Below are 16,749 nucleotides of genomic sequence, written 5' to 3'. Positions count from 1 at the left end.
CCTTGTTTCAATTTTTAATGAGCTTGAAACAAGACAAGGAACTCTACTCAAATTCCTTGTTTCATTTTTTAATGAGATTGACACAAGACAAAGAACTATGCTCTAGGACCTGTTTCATTTTTTAATGAGGTTGACACAATAAAAGAACTATCCTCATATTCCTTCTTTCATTTTTTAACGAGCTTGACATAAGGCAAGGAACTATGCTCATATTCCTTGATCACGACCCATAAGAGGTCATGACTTCCAAGAGGTTCTCATCAGATGGGATAATAATGCTCTCGAAGGGATACGTAGCAAGGAATCCATTAAAGAGATCTGGTTCCAATGCCCCCAGTACATAATGCACAACATCATGAAATTTATCATCAGTTGATGTAGACATGGAACTGGTTGCCACATAATTGACCCGTGGTGGGGAAGATACCATTGGGACAAAAGGACTATTTAGGGAAGATGGTTGACTGGAAGCCATATTTGGACCGAGAAATGAAAGATGGTCAACAATGACAATTATGCCTTCATGCGGGAAACACATCACTGGAAAGAGTGTTGAAACAATAACTCCCATGTCATAAACATAGTCGTGCCCAAGAAGTAAATTGTAATCTAAAGGGCCTGGGACTACCATCACATTGAGATAAACAATTTTTCCTCCCAAAGTAATAGAAAACTGAGAAAGGGTCCCTAATGGTTGACTGGTTCCTCTGTTAAAAGCCAACAGATCCTAGGTAACAGGCACAAGTGGCAGTGAACCGAGCTCCTGCCAAGTAGTGGAGGAAAGGATACTCATAGATGCACCTTCATCTATAATAGTGCCAGATACAATCATGTTATAAAATTGTACTATAATCTGGAAAGGCACATAAGAAGGAAGACATCATCCTGCTAGTCGGTTCCAATCAAAGGAAGTAACCAGACTACTTGGAGGGGGTGTCGTAAGAATGCGAGAATTACCCCCTTGAGTTAAGATAACGGGAGGATTTGCCTCCAGTCTTGATGGAACAGGAGGGTTTCCTCCAAGCTCATTGGAATCTGAAGAAACAAAAAGAACCTGCATGGTATCATACTCAGTCTTTACAAGAAATGTATGATTAACTGAAGGTGAAAGTGAGTCAACTATTTCCTCGACCTGTGATTGGTCAGGTATAGAATCATGGGATTCACATTCAGAGAGAATGGGTTTGACCGATGGTTGATTTGGGTCAATCACTTCATCAACTAGTGAAGGATTAAGGGAGATTCTCCTATAACCAGATGGAAGTCGTTGCGGAGAAGTAGGACGGTTATCCAACACTTTTTGGGCTTCATCCAGATAGGGACAAAGGTGAATGGGGTGATCCCCTTCACATAACCTATATGGAAACTTAACTTTACCCTTCTTTCCATGAACTTTACTACCACCAATTGATGGTGTGTCACCAGCATGATCTCCAGAAGCTGATGACATAGGATGATGTGAACGAGAAGACCATTCTTCTAAGATCTGACGAATACGAGAGCGATTTTGAAGAATATGTTTTCCCGTACAAAGTTTTCAAGGATATCAAAGTTTGTGAGGCTTATCGGATGGTTTCTCATCAGAATTTGCATTCAAAGCAATGGTTGCTTGGTTTCCCCCCAGCTGGAATTTTCTTCTTCTTCTTCTTCTTCTTCTTCTTCTTCTTCCCTTGCTTCTTCTTCTTAGCCACCTAGTTACTAGTGTTAATACTTTCACCAGGCGAAGAGGAAGAAGGGAAGGAAGAAATAACTGACGAAGAAGGTAAAGGGTCAACTTTAGGATCAACTGGAAGTTGATTTTGTCTAGTTGTAGGAATATTCAGTTTAAGGGCCAACGAGGTTGAGAACAAACATAATGGAAAGCCAATGGTAAGTCCCAGAAGGGACAATGTAGCCATATAAGGAGCACTAATATTTCTGAAAGGAGGAAAAGGACTAGGATTCCCATCAAAAGGGATTCCTTGATCGATGGACTCTAGAGTTGTTGCCATATGTCTCAACCTAAGATCAACTAAGGAATGATGTGGAGGATGTTATCTACACTCAATTAATTTTTTTTTAATCAAAATAACATAACAAAACAAAAGAGGGATAATCTAGGCAAAAGGATTACCAACTGTTAACTACAATATATTGCCTCAGTAAACCAAGGACTTAACATAAGTGCAGGCAATCTCCCCAAATGTTGTTTTCAGTGTATCACAGTATACAAGGTGGCCGAATTGGTTACCTATGGATGGATAGCAACCTAATGTAGTCCTCCCAAATATACCTGAAAGTACGTGGAGGCCCAATCCGTGTTAGCATTGTCTAATGCAAAACCACATAGTGAGAGCATTCCCTTATACTTTTTGTACTATAACACCACCCGATATACATGAAAGTATGTGGATGAGCTACGATATAATTACGTACATGGAATGAGGTATCACACTCCATGGAATGAGGCATCACACTCGGAATGTATCGCAGACCATTAGCGACAACTGCTATGTTTAACAACGTCGGAACACGTCTCTACCCTAGACCTCTAAATGTTATGCGTTAAGTTACAATGATCCATTACGTTAATTGAGATAAATTTTAGTTTATCTTGTTTAAAAGTTTTCCTTTCAGGTTCACCACTTAATGTTTCTGAAACTCCTAAAATGCAACTATGATGAGAAATATTCTTTTCTTTTGATTTGAGCAATGAAAACCATAATTAAAAGGGATAGAGTAATCAGAATCTTCAAACAAAGAGCATACAACACATCTAATGCAACTTTCCCTATACTCTTCCTTAAAGCACACACAAACTTCTAAATGCATAATGCATGTTTTTCTTTTCATTCCTTTAATTTTTAGATGAACAAAAGGAAACTAAATGCACAAATGATGAATCAATACTTTTCGCAAGAAACAAAGACTTTATGATAGTTTCTTTTTCAAAGAAATGAAGACTTTACGGCACTTCTTTTTCAGAAAAGACTAATCAGTGTAAGCTAACTTTGACAATGAATTGATAATGATAAAGAAATCACTTAAGAAACACAAAACAATCAAGGCCAAAGTAGGGCTAGGAGAAGAAATGCAAACTAATTTTATAACTATAGAAAACATTGATCTTTCAACAAACAACATCTGTTGGGTCCCTATAATACTAGTGATTACCCAATTACTATTGTAGTTATATCCCTTATTAATATTGTTGTGCCCCTATTGTCCCCATATTGTTATTACTGTGCCCCATAAAATCCCTCTATTGTTATTTTTGTGGCTTTATATTAATATTGTTAGGTTGGCTGGGTTATATTATGACTCTTTAGACTCCTATATATAGAAAGGAGGTTTTGTCATTTGAATCATCGAAGAATTTCTCATTTGTGTAATGTAAAGGAGGTTGCCCCCTCGAAGAGGCTGAATTCTAAGGCGTTGATCTCTCTTTTCTATCTTTTTGTGAGTTGGTTTCATAACATTTGGTATCAGAGCTTTGGATTCTAGGGTTTCACTGCTCCAAACAGGTCATTGTGGAATTTTCGCTATAACTTGTTTTCTGTGACGTTTCAGAAGCTAAAAAAAAAAACCCATTTGAGAAGAAATCATGTTGAATCTTGGGTCCGAATTTCAAAGCTTTTCGCACTATATTTGCGGAGATATGATCTAAGGAAGTTGGTCTTTTTGTAGACTCCTAAATTACATTCCAAACAGGTGACCTGGGGAAAATCGTCATAACTTTCTCTCTGAGAATAGGATTGAAACATCATAAGAAGGTATAGAAATAGGACAGACCGTAGTTTCTTTTATATATTTTTTAGAGCCAAAGGTTGAAACAGTGACTTGTGGCATGTCGTACAAGTTCACTCTACTGAACCAGTCTATAATCAGGTCATCTCGGGAGATTGTGCATAACTCTTCCTTGGAGAATCCAATTTGGATTAGAATGGTGGCATTGGAAAGAGGACACAGAGGGCTACTAAAAATCGCAATTTCAAAACTGGATGACCCGAAATTGCAGAGATACATCAGATTCAATAGCAAGCTTCTACAAAGTGAAAAAAGGTTTGTAGTTTTTTTAAATTTTTGCATAAGCTTGGTTTGAAAAATTAGTTTGAATCAGTAATTGATGCCCTGAGGAAAGAAAATGCAAACACCTAGTAAGTAACCTGAAAGATCTAGCATGACTCATGAAGAAGAGGAATAATGCAACATGATATATCAAAATTACGAGACCAAGTGCAACAAGTGTCACTTGCACAAAAAGCAACAGAATCTAAGATGGATGGTTTAAGGAAAGATGTAGAAGCTAAGATGAATGGTTTAAAGAAATGTGTAGAAGCTAAGATGGATTGTTCAAAGAGAGGCTTAGAAGCTAAGATGGATGGCATGGAAGCTAAGATGAATGGCATGGATGATAAGATGGAAGAATTGGAGATAAATATGAATAAGTTGCTACAAGAAATGGTCACTGATGGTGAAAGGGTAGTAAAGGAAACTCATGATGAAAACAAAAGAAATGTTAATCACGATTCCATAGACTCTAATGTTGGATCGAAGACCCACCATATTCCAAAAATCGATATGAGGAAGTTTGATGGCAAGGATCCCATAACATGGATATTATAGATGGAGCAATTTTTCGATCCCAATAATGTCCAAAACACACAAAAGGTACATATTGCAACTTTATATTTGGAACCAAATCATTTTGTATGGTATCGATGGCTTTTCTCTCGTAAACAAATTATCACTTGGGCAATTTTTACGGAAGTATTGACAGCACATTATGAGGATACAAAAAGCAACACTTTTTTTAGCCAATTGATAAGTCTCAAACAAAAGGGTTCAATAATGGAGCAACTCAGGAGTTCCAAAAATTGAACATAAGGGTAAAAAAATATTCCAGAGGAGCATAGGATTGATGTGTTCATAGGGAATTTTCAGGATAATATCTAGCATGATGTTCGCCTTTGCGAACCTGATTCATTAGAGAAGGCATTCAGGTTAGCAAGAAAAATGGAAAGAAAAATTATGGCAACCAGGAAGCATACCACTCACAACTATAAAGATGGAAGTGTTTTTTCCCCTAGTATTCCACAACCTATAAGGTTGACACCACAAAAATTGGAAGAAAAAAGAGCAAAAGGGCTTTGTTACAATTGTGATAGCAAATACCCTAAAGGTCATAAGTGTGTTGAGAAGAAATTATTCTACATAGATTGTGAAGAGGAAGAATAAAAGGAGCAATAAAGGTCAAAAGAAGAGGATATACTCCAGGAACAAAGCCTAGATAAAGAAGAAATGAATCCGACCATATCTTGTAATTCATTGGCGGGAATTACCACTCCTCAAACCATCAAGATAGAAGGACAAATCAAGAAGAAAAAGGTAATAGTGTTGATTGATGCAGGAAGTACCCACAATTTTATTCATTGTAAGGTAGCAAAAGAATTGAATTGCTTCTTATATCCAGCACCAGAGTTTCAAATGATGGTTGCAAATGGAGGAACAAATAATATTGTGTCAAACCAACCCCACATTTCATGGAAAACCTTTCTCACTCCACTCAGGATCATTACTTTCCAAAGGGATTTTACTGATAGGTCCTATGGGAACTAGCCGATCCTATTTGGTCAAAAGTCTAGCAGCAAACTCATATGTTCCTTTAATAAGAATATCTCTGAAGAAGCTCTGGTATGGTGAGTATTTAGATTACCCTGTTGAATGTATTCCTACTGAGTTTGATCCTTTTGTGAAAGACAAAATGGAAGATTTCCATATTACCTTAGAATTGGCGAAAAGCATGTCTCCTTGCATAATATGGATTCCAAACATTCATGAACTGAATTTAAATGACGCAACTAACTATTTATTTGGTTTTGGCTTCACTGACTTGTTCCTTAGTGTATTAATGAACAATCTCTTTAGATTTAGAGATGGCCTTAGAATTGGCGAAAAGCATGTCTCCTCGCATAATATGGATTCCAAACATTCATGAACTGAATTTAAATGACGCAACTAACTATTTATTTGGTTTTGGCTTCACTGACTTGTTCCTTAGTGTATTAATGAACAATCTCTTTAGATTTAGAGATGGTGAAAAAGATTCTATGAGAAATATTCTTGTTATTGCTTCGACTCATATCCCCCAAAGAGTGGATCCAGCTCTAATAGCTCCAAATCGATTAGATAGATCGATCAATATTCGAATGCTTGTTATCCCACAACGACAAAGGGAATTTCCTATTCTTTTATGTAGCAAAGGATTATACTCGGGAAAATTTCCCGATGAATTTGGATCTATAACCATAGATTATGCTGCACGAGATCTAGCAGCACTGGCCAATGAAGCCTTAATACTTAGTATTACCCGAAATAAATCAGTTATAGACACTAATACAATTCGATCCGCTATTTATAGGCAAATTTTTCATTTACAATCTATGGATAATCAGGTTGGATCCAGTCAAAATGACGAAAGAATTATCTACAAAGCAGGAAAGGCTTTTATACAAAATACGCTTAGAAGAAATTCTCCCATGAATCCTCTATCTACCAAAAAGGAATTATGGAAGAAAAGGTTTTGTTATTTGTCCGAATGGTATTTAGAAACTTCGATTGCCGAAACAACTATGAAGGAATTGACCATACTTCCCCATATTTTGGGTTGCTTGGCCGGATCAACGGCTCGAGATTCTTGGTCTATATCAGAACGAAATAGAGAGAATTGGATTCCTTTCGATAAATTAGCTGAGCATGATCTTGATATAGCTTCTAGTCTTTTAGAAAGTATTCTGGTGGAGTTTCCATTTTCTAGGTTAGGAATATGTCGAGGTAAGTCCGATAAGGATCAGATCACATTTGCTCCTCAACTCAAAATGAGAGATAATCTAGATCTAATACGATTTATGAAAGAATATGAATTGAAGTTTACTCCCGGCACAAAACAAATGGATATGGATGAAGAATTAATAAAGAATGTAGTTTGGACTCCTAAGATCTGGCGTCTTAGTTTTCTTCGCAGTAATAGATTCGATCATATAAAAACACCCAATTCATTGGGATCTTCGTATCAGTTCGGATCGTTAAGAAAACGGCAGATGGACAGATCTCTATTTCCTATACAATATCCGAAGCAATATAAATACTCTAAGAAACCACTATTCTTTATAGGAAGACGATTTCTTTGGGATTCCTTCCTATTTCAAGAGCAGCGCCCTGTGTTTTCACGCCGAGAATTTTTCGCAAATGAAGAACTGCTGAAAAGGCTTTATATTACTTATGGTGCAAGAAGATTAATAGCACAACCTGATTTTTTCCCTAAAAAAAGTATCCAAAGTTTTTTCGTAGATATGATTCAAAATCCACGATCAATTCGGTTTTGGTCATGAATTGGTGGAAACCATTGTCTCTTAGACATAGACATATCGAGCATTTCAAACACATTCAAGCGATTGGTATCCAATTGGAACGTATGCAGCCATATTTTCCTATATATTCATATAACCGTTGGTTGACCGAAAATTCGAGAGAAAGGGTTGACCGCTTCCAATCGTTAATTCATCGCCAAAGATGGCTCGGAACCAATAGGTTATTATCTAATGAATCTTTTCTTTATAATACTCTATTCAAGAGTTATCAATATTTATCAAATCTGTTCCTATCTAACAAAATGTTATTGGATCAAATTACAAAGACATTGTTGGAGAATAAATGGCTTTTTCCCAATGAAATTGAACACTCAATTCATACAACAGGATTAAGATTTGATATCAGCTGGGAGAATATGGAATGAAGTAAAAGAAAATTGACCGGGCAGTAGGGTCGTGGGAATCAATGAGAGGTTCTACATATGCTCCAATTTAAGATCCTATAAAGACTTGATAGATCTTTAATTTGAGGTTCCTCACTCCGAGATCTCGACCATGTAAGAGTAAGCATAGTCTAATAATATCTCATTAAGTTAACTAGACTATGCTTACTCCTTATTTCCTCGATTTCAGTTCTAGCATTATTTTTTTTCCACACTATTTGAAGAGAGGAAAGGATAGAGTCACAGGATCCGACATGGATATAGTTGGTGAGGTTCGGTCGTAACTCCTGTATATTGCAAGATCTTGATAGAGGTGGTATCTGGTCAATCTATGTATCGATCTTCTCAATCTGTGTCCTTAATGAAATATACCTCATAATACGAGGGTGTATTCGGAATGGACTCCTCATTAGGTAGAGAAGATCTGATCCTACCTGTGATCCACTGTCCTATTCCAACAGCGTTAACTTGTAGGTAATCGATCGTCGGAATACCTCGTATCAACAGAGAATCTATCTCAATCTATTGAGATACTCTATGAGATTTGCCACAATATTGCTCATTCAATAAGCATGAGCAATATTATGCCTTGAAGAGGACTCGAACCTCCACGCTCTTAAGCACGAGATTTTGAGTCTCGCGTGTCTACCATTTCACCATCAAGGCATCCCAAAAGGAAATTCTATTCCATTCATATATATATATGAAAAATATCCTGATCTATGAATGAACATATGTTAGAGATAGCGTATTCGAGTATTGATATACGATTGGTCATATAGGTTCATCATAAAAAAAAAATTATCTGGAGGAGATTTCCTATAAAACAAGACGAATGAATGAACATCCTTTCTTTTTCAATTCAATATAAACCTAAAGAATTGAATATGGTACAAAATAAAAAATATTTTCAAAAACTTTAACTTTTTTCGGTAAAAGTGATGTCTTGGTCCGAGTGGAGGTAGGGGTAACAGTCCTTTTCTTTCTCTTTTCCACATGTCCATAGAAACATTTATAAAAAAGAAAGATAGATATCTATTCAATCTATTTTATTAGAGAGGTAATAATTTGTAAAATTAATCGCACTTCTTCCCTTCATAAGGGGTCCATTGATGAAAAGAGACTGGAAAAAGTAAAGTTCGGACCCAATTCCTACAATTATGGATATAAGCACAATCCAAATTCCTGGAGAGTTATACATTTGTGTATCTATGAGATCATTTACTATTTCTTGAAGCTAAATCTTTCCCCTGGATAGACCATATAGCCAGAAAGACCATAAACCAGAATGGAAGAAAAGCAAATGAAACTCTTTCAAAAAATCTCAAGGTATAATTGAAAATGAAGTTTTCACTTTGTACATGTCAGATCATGAATTAGTAATTTATTTCAATCTTCGAAAGAGTAGAAAAAGTTTCTAACTTCCAAGTTTAGGAGATTTACATAATCTCATGAATAAGATCGAATATTCCTCCATAATCTATCTCCTTTTTCCTTAAGGAAGCCTTCCCAAGAGGACTTAGATCTATCTATGAATTATGCTTTTTTCTTTTTATTTTTTCTCTTTTGTTCCGATAAACATATTGTCCGATCTGAACGGGAATCAATTTCTAATTTATCAGAATATATAAATCCACTATATAGATAGGTAGATCTCGATCCTGTTTATGAGTTAACGAAAGTGTGCAAAAGCTCTATTGGCTTCTGCCATTCTATGAGTCTCTTCCTTTTTGCGTATAGCATTGCCATTCCCTCTAGCAGCATCCATTAATTCGTGACTCAATTTGAAATTCATATTTCAACCCAGACGTTTTCGAGATGCCCCTAATAACCAACGAATGGCAAGTACTTTTCCCTGGGTTGATCTTATCTCAATGGGAACTCGATAAGTCGATCCACCCACACGTCTTGCTTTTACTGTTACATTGGGAGTTACTCTACGTATTGCTTGGCGTAGAACAGATAGTGGATTTTTATCCGTCTTTTGTTGAATCTTTTTGATGGCTCGATAAAGAATTCGATAAGCCAATGATTTTTTTCCGTTTTTAAGAATACGGTTAACCACCATGTTAACTAATCAAATATGATAAATAGGATCGGATTTTGCAGTTTTTTTTTTCCTGCAGTACTTCGCTGTGACATGAGTGTGAAAAAGGTTCAAGAATCTATTTCATAAAGGCTGAAAATCAATTATTTTTGCTTTTTTACTCCATATTGTAGGGTGGATCTCTAAAGGTATGAAAGATCTCCCTCCAAACCGTACATACAACTTTCGTCGAATACGACTTTCCACATTATTATATCTGCATAGATGAGATATATTCTTTATGCATATAATTTTGTTTACTCACTCCCAATTGAGTATCCGTTCCCTTTCTTTCTTTTGCTATGATTGGAAATCCTGTATTTTACATATCTATACGATCAAGTCCTTAGGTTTACAAAATAGTCTATAAAAAAGTGTTTCAAATCATTGTTATTTGACTTGAACCCGTTCTAATAAGGTCAAGGTATTTTTGAATTTTCTGTTGAAACAATCAGGGAAAACTTCGAAAATGATTTTGATATTGAACCTTGGACATATAATAGTTCCAATGAAAAATAAGATCGTGTTTTTTTTTCACGGTAGCCTGCTCTAGTCCCCTTACAAAACATTCGTTATTAGGTTAGCTATATACTTAACATGTTCCTAGCAATTCACATGGCATCATCATGAAATGATACAAGTATTAGATGAGTAAGAATATACAACGCACTAGAACGCCCTTGTTGACGATCTTTTACTTCGGCAGCATCTAGGGTTCCTCGAACAATGTGATATCTCACACCAGGTAAATCTTTAACCCTTCCTCCTCTTACTAATACTACAGAATGTTCTTGTAAATTATGGTCAATACCAGGTATATAAGCAGTGATTTCAAATCCAGAGGTTAATCGTACTCTGGCAACTTTACGTAAGGCAGAGTTTGGTTTTTTGGGGGTGATAGTGGAAAAGTTGACAGATAAGTTTTCTTCACTGTCACTCTACAAAACCGTACATGAGATTTGCACCTCATACGGCTTCTCGTTCAATTTTTTTTTTGTTTCGAAGTAAGATAAATTGGATTATTCTCGTTGTTCGATAATATTAATATTCCCTTCCTTTATACATTATGTCTCAAACAATAGCTAGAACCAATTAAGTCAAACACATTTTTGTATTCTAACCAAACACTAATGAATCCTATATGTCCTTTTCGATCAAAAATATTATGCAAAATCTTCGGGATTCCCTCTTCCTTCTCTATTCCCATCCTATAAGTACAGTGCCTGAAGAAATACTCTTTTTGTATGAATCGACATTATTACATGCTAATTCCTTCTTGATATCTCGATATATCATTCCTCCAAATCACAAATTGGATTCGAAATTGACAGGTTAATGTGATCTTATCCATGTGGTTATACACTGTTCGAATTTGAATAGGAATCAATTTAATGAAAGATCCTAGCTTTCGTGCTTTTGTTGGGGTTGTCCAAGATCATTTCAATGACCTATGTTGAGGGAGATATATATCCATATCTATCTGAGATATGATCTAATCAACTGCGTAAGTCCACACGAATAGCAACCGATACCAGGGAGAGTATACGGAAAAGAAAGTGATTTTTGATCTGATATGATGAACTGATGAACGGCATCAGTCCTATATCTTGTTTCTGTGGACCGGTGGAAAAGTGAGGGCTCAGCGGGAAGAGGATTGTACCACGAGAGAGTGAAGGGGTCAACTTGTTCCGAATAGACAACATGGATTTTGGAAATGTAGTTGTACTCTTACATCGATCCAGATCAAGAAGTATTTCCATCCACGGGGGTAAATATTTGCTCGCTAGACGAGAGGATAGCAGTGCTAGTTACAAATTCTGTTCCGGTAGGATTTCACTTTATTTCTATAAAGTAGTTAACAGTTGCATAGGGTCTTCTCCTTGGTGCAAGAAGAACAATTTAATCCGTATCATCTCTGTATAATCTTGACTCGATCTTGTTCTCCTTGTTCTTCCAAACAATATTGAGTTCTTTCTGTACGCACTAGTGCTAGATCGGATCAAACATGCTGATTCAAGTTCATGTGAAACTTGCTTGATCAAGATAGGTAAAATATTACTGATTTTACGGGACCATATGTTATGATTCGAATCAGTATGAAATACTACTTTCTACAGGATTCACTCAGAATAGGCTCCAATTTGTTTTCGTAGTAGTGTGAAAAGAAGGAAGGTCTGGCTTCAAGTTGTTCGAGATAAAATAGTGGGATAGTTGTGTTGAGTCTCTCGACCCTTTGGTAAGATATTATTCATAAGTCAGTTCTCCTTCCAGATGAGAGTAGGGAAGGGATATAACTCAGCGGTAGAGTGTCACCTTGACATGGTGAAGTCATCAGTTCGAGCCTGATTATCCCTAAACCTAATGTAAGCCCTTCCATATTTTTTTGTCAAAGGTATAGTAGTACTTACATTATCGATCCTCATATATCGCTTCAATCATCAAAGAAGTATGATTGATAGAAAAAATTTCTATTCGATTAAACTCTTTCCTATCCATAACTTTATGTAACTTGGAAATGAAACACCGAAAGAATATTTAAAGCCTTTCACTCAAAATTGGTTGAGATTTCCGCATCTTTTACTATCTTTCCAATTGAAAAGATATTACAATCGGGATTTTGATCCCATTAGTTTAAATTCAGGATATGGCAAGAACAAGAACAAGAAGGATGAGATTATCTCGAAGAATCAAGGACCGAGCGAAACTCATTCAGAAAATGATGAGAAAGATATCAATTTGAAGATCGATTGTTATATGAATATGTCATATAAAATATATGAAAATATATCATGAAAATTGACCTTTCAATTTAAATTGGTAGATTCCATTATTATTTTAACATTTTTGTCGAGAGAATGGATTGATTCACATTGCAGCATATTTAGATAAAGAATATGCAGAGTTATCTATCTACGAGAGAAATGAATAAATGAAATACATAAGATGTCTTTCACATCACAATATATGAATTAACCCCATTGTTCCTTATGGCAGTTCCAAAAAAGCGTACTTCTAGATCAAAAAAAAGAAATTCGTAAAAATGTTCGAAAGGGAAAAGCATATCGGGTCGCAATAAAAGCTTTTTCTTTAGCTAAATCTATCTCCACCGGTCATTCGAAAAGTTTTTATTGCATAGTCAATGATGATTCCTCTGGATCATCCGAATCAAAATTGACATCAATTGAATTGGATGACCCGTAGCACAACACGAGCGAATATACGACACCACCCTCCAGGACCCTGGAGAACAGTGATGCAAAATCATTTTATTCAGGTACTCCCAAGGGTGGTCGTACGAAAAGGACACAGTCATTAATTAGTTCCACTACAGTACTTTCCTTCAGCCAATCTGGATAAGTGATGAATTTATAAACCATTCTTCTATCCAAAGGTGGAGTTGTTGGTTGACGAGAGGACATTATCGGGTCGAGAACGATTACAAGCCGCTCAAGGTGGCCTCAGCCTCAGGGTTGAATACCCCCACGGTGGGCTTAATCCACGCCGATAATGCATATAAGCCCATTGAAGAGCATCTCTTTTTTCGCCCAGCTGTGGTGCGTACCAACTCTATCATATAGATAGTATGGATTATGGATCATCTAAGGTAAAAAAGTGTTTATACACTAAAATGGCCATTGAATCGGTTCGATAGTGAAGAAGCAGCCATCCATGATTAATTACTCAATCACATCTTGATCATCTGGCTGGCATCTGGCCCGGAAATACTAGATATCACTTTTTCCCTCATTCGGAGCAGCCCTAGCCTTCTTAGAGCCATATAGAGTTGAACGATCAATCCATAGCCTTCTTAGATGAGAGGTGAGAGGATTAGGCTTCATTGATATCATTACCTACCTACCCTCTAAGCTGAAAATGGATAGCTGAATCATCTTCCCTAGCTTCTGAGTAGATGAGTCTTCCCTTCCTACCTTTATGATATAAGCTTTATTAGATGAATGAGTAGGTGTATGAGTTCAACCTTCCTTCTGTACCCTACCTACCTTCTTATCATCCTTATTAGTGGGAATTCTAACAACCCTTTCTTATTGGTCCCTTCCTAACCTTCTCTAAAAACCCCTGATTATCTAAGCTTCTTATTCGTTACCAAACCTTCCAATTCAATTCTTTGTAGTGGTCCCACCCAATGGGAAGGAATAGGATTGGTTCCCATTATATCGAATCTAAACCTTGTGCTGCTATATATGGATGGTTCCGGAATCTTTCTTTTATTGTCTGTCTGTACCGGAATCTAATCTATATGAGTTCAACCTTCTGACCTTCCTTCTGAAGTAGGTAGGTGAATCTTTCTTCTTCCTTTCTGAGCTTCTAGGGTCTTAGTCTTTCCCTTCTCCCTACCTTCTCTGGTGGGTATTACCCTACTCCTCTTCCTACGGGTATTACCCATTGACATATTCTAATTAGGAGCATCTTTACATATTAGCCATACAGCAACCACTCAACCCTTAACAACCAGGAAACATATAGTTAATAAACAAGGGAACTAGATTCATTAATGTTCAACCAGCCCTCACAAGATGAAATGATACACTGGTATGCAGTACCTTACCCTCAAAGAACCCTCAAAAGCCAAGAAACAAGGGGTTTGATGCCGGCAAAGCACCCTTACTACGATATCCATATCACAACACTATGAACCTAGGACAGAAACAACTACTTATCAAAAGGTTAACAGAACTAGACCTACCATCAGGAATTTCTTCCTCTATCAGTTCATCTATTACTCTATAAAGCTAGGAACTCCTAAAAAAGAGAATATACTCTTCACGATCTGTACATCTTACTAGTGATTCATTAGGCACAATAAGCAGAGTAATACGTACCTACTTGGATGGGTATTGTATTTCCAGAATATCTATACCATGATGTAAGCTGTAATACTGGTGCTTATGTTAGCTACAAGCCTTGATAAGAGTAATGAGATTCAGTGTGTTTTATTTCACTATGTTTACGTATCTACTAATACGTATGAGCTATACCCGTACAAGTTACATCATTACTTGTATTCCTGAAACAAATCATAGTTCATAGTGTTTATAGAACTAGTGTGTTGTAAGTACGATAGAACAGTAATCAATGAATATGGCTTATTACTCCTTATAACTATGAAAGCAATGATACAAGGGATTCAATAAGCTCACTCATAGGCTCTATGTTACTTTACGCATGTTCTGTGGTTTCCAATCCACCTTAAGACCTAGACCTGTAAACCCTATTAATCTTACTTCATTAAGCACTTAGGAAGGTACGGGACAGCCAGCAGCTAGAGAATCGGGCAGAATAGCATGGGCATGGCATGAAACAACCCCTTATTTCCCTTATACCTTACTTCTGTGTTTACTAACCACTTGCCCTATACTACTTGGATGAATGAAGAAGCGCTTAGGCAAGTACGGGCTATAGACCCGAGCAGAGTTAATAACATGGCATGGCAGAGCATGATATGATCTACCCCCCCCCTTACTTATGAATGTGTTCCCTTTCCACCTTAAGAAACTATATGCCCTATACCAATACTGAATGAGGTGCTTAAGAGGTACTGCTATAGGCTTCTCCGGGCGGGCGGGATGAAATGACATGGCATGGCGGCATGCATGCTTCCTATATTTGATATATGTAATTACGACTATCTCCAAGTCATTAGGTAAACATCCTAGGAGCGGCTCCGCACTTTGTTTTCCCCGTACTTCGGGCAGGCACACTAGGAACTCATACTTATTAGATCGGGCTAGAAACACTTTCTTTAAACCTTCGAAGGGATTGGTCCCCCACCTCTGGCTCTAAAGTAGATTCTACATATTCGCATGCTGTAGCGCCGACTGATTTCATGCGGGTGCCCGATCTCTCCCTCACCCTCAGACCTATCCAGCTCATCCATCGATCCCAAACTAGCTGACCCAGCTCTCTATCCGATCCAGCCCTCCCTCCAGCAAGGCCATTCCAGCAATCGATAATGGGTACGGGGTTATGGTTCTATCCACCCCAACTCAATGCATCATGGATGGATAGCTTGGGGCTGGCTTTGATCCACCAAAACGAAACGCTGGCAGGAGCTAAGAAAAAGGAGATAGGATGGCTGGCCCCCCCTAATTAACAAGTTGCTTTACTTTATTTACATATATAAATAATGATTGGAAGAACAAAGAAATAAAGAGCCATCAATTCAATTATTTTCTAAATTATTCAATTGCGTAATTACGCGACGTTACGCTTTCTATTTCTTCCTAGATAATTGACTGTAGGGAGATCGAGGAACTATACCATTCAAGGAGGGAATTCTCTCTCTTGCCTAACTCTTTTTATTTATCTCTAGTCACGGACTCCAGGAAAGACTCATTCTAACGCCCAGGGATGCTCACCCAACTCTAAAGCTGGCATCTTCAGTTGGCCTAACCACCACCGCGGATACAAAAGCAGTAACGCAGCCCATCTGAACTACAGCCTAAAGCATAGGCTTATTCGTTTCCTTCTCAAGCTTTTTGATCTACGGAAATAAAGGCCATAGAGAAGGTGCTAAGGATTGGAGGACGCCCCGTTCCCGAAGTGATTATTTCCTGGTGGGTGCTGGTTCCTAGTAAATGACTGGCTCTATCTTTCTTTCATCTAATCCCGCGAGTGCATTCGTTGAATCGTTCGAAACAGATTCTCCCAAAAGCTTTTTCCATAGGTTAATACACCATAAAATAGGTAGGGTAGGAAATTGCTTGCTTGACTCCTGCCAAGATAGTTTGCTCAAATGGAGGGGATGGCTTTGCTTGCTGTAATAATATTAGTGGTAAGATAGCAGCATTCTTGCTATTTATTACCCTTTATATGTCTACACCGGCTCGGCTCACTTACTTGAACTTATAAT

The 16,749-nt window shown here is 37.2% G+C and overlaps 2 non-coding genes across 2 annotated transcripts; one reads left to right on the top strand and one right to left on the bottom strand.

Moving 5' to 3' along the window:
• Positions 1-8,377: 8,377 nt before the first annotated feature.
• On the bottom strand, positions 8,378-8,458 carry TRNAL-CAA (transfer RNA leucine (anticodon CAA)). Its single transcript has one exon. It is a non-coding gene; the product is annotated as a tRNA-Leu (tRNA).
• Positions 8,459-12,162: 3,704 nt separating this feature from the next.
• Positions 12,163-12,233, top strand: TRNAV-GAC (transfer RNA valine (anticodon GAC)). Its single transcript has one exon. It is a non-coding gene; the product is annotated as a tRNA-Val (tRNA).
• Positions 12,234-16,749: the final 4,516 nt, after the last annotated feature.

The sequence above is a fragment of the Pinus tabuliformis genome, chromosome X (assembly GCF_031772625.1).
Source record: "Pinus tabuliformis cultivar Carrire ecotype Pingquan chromosome X, CPIR1, whole genome shotgun sequence".
In the NCBI taxonomy this organism is placed as follows: Eukaryota; Viridiplantae; Streptophyta; class Pinopsida; order Pinales; family Pinaceae; genus Pinus; species Pinus tabuliformis.
This window is presented reverse-complemented; position numbering and strand designations above follow the sequence as displayed.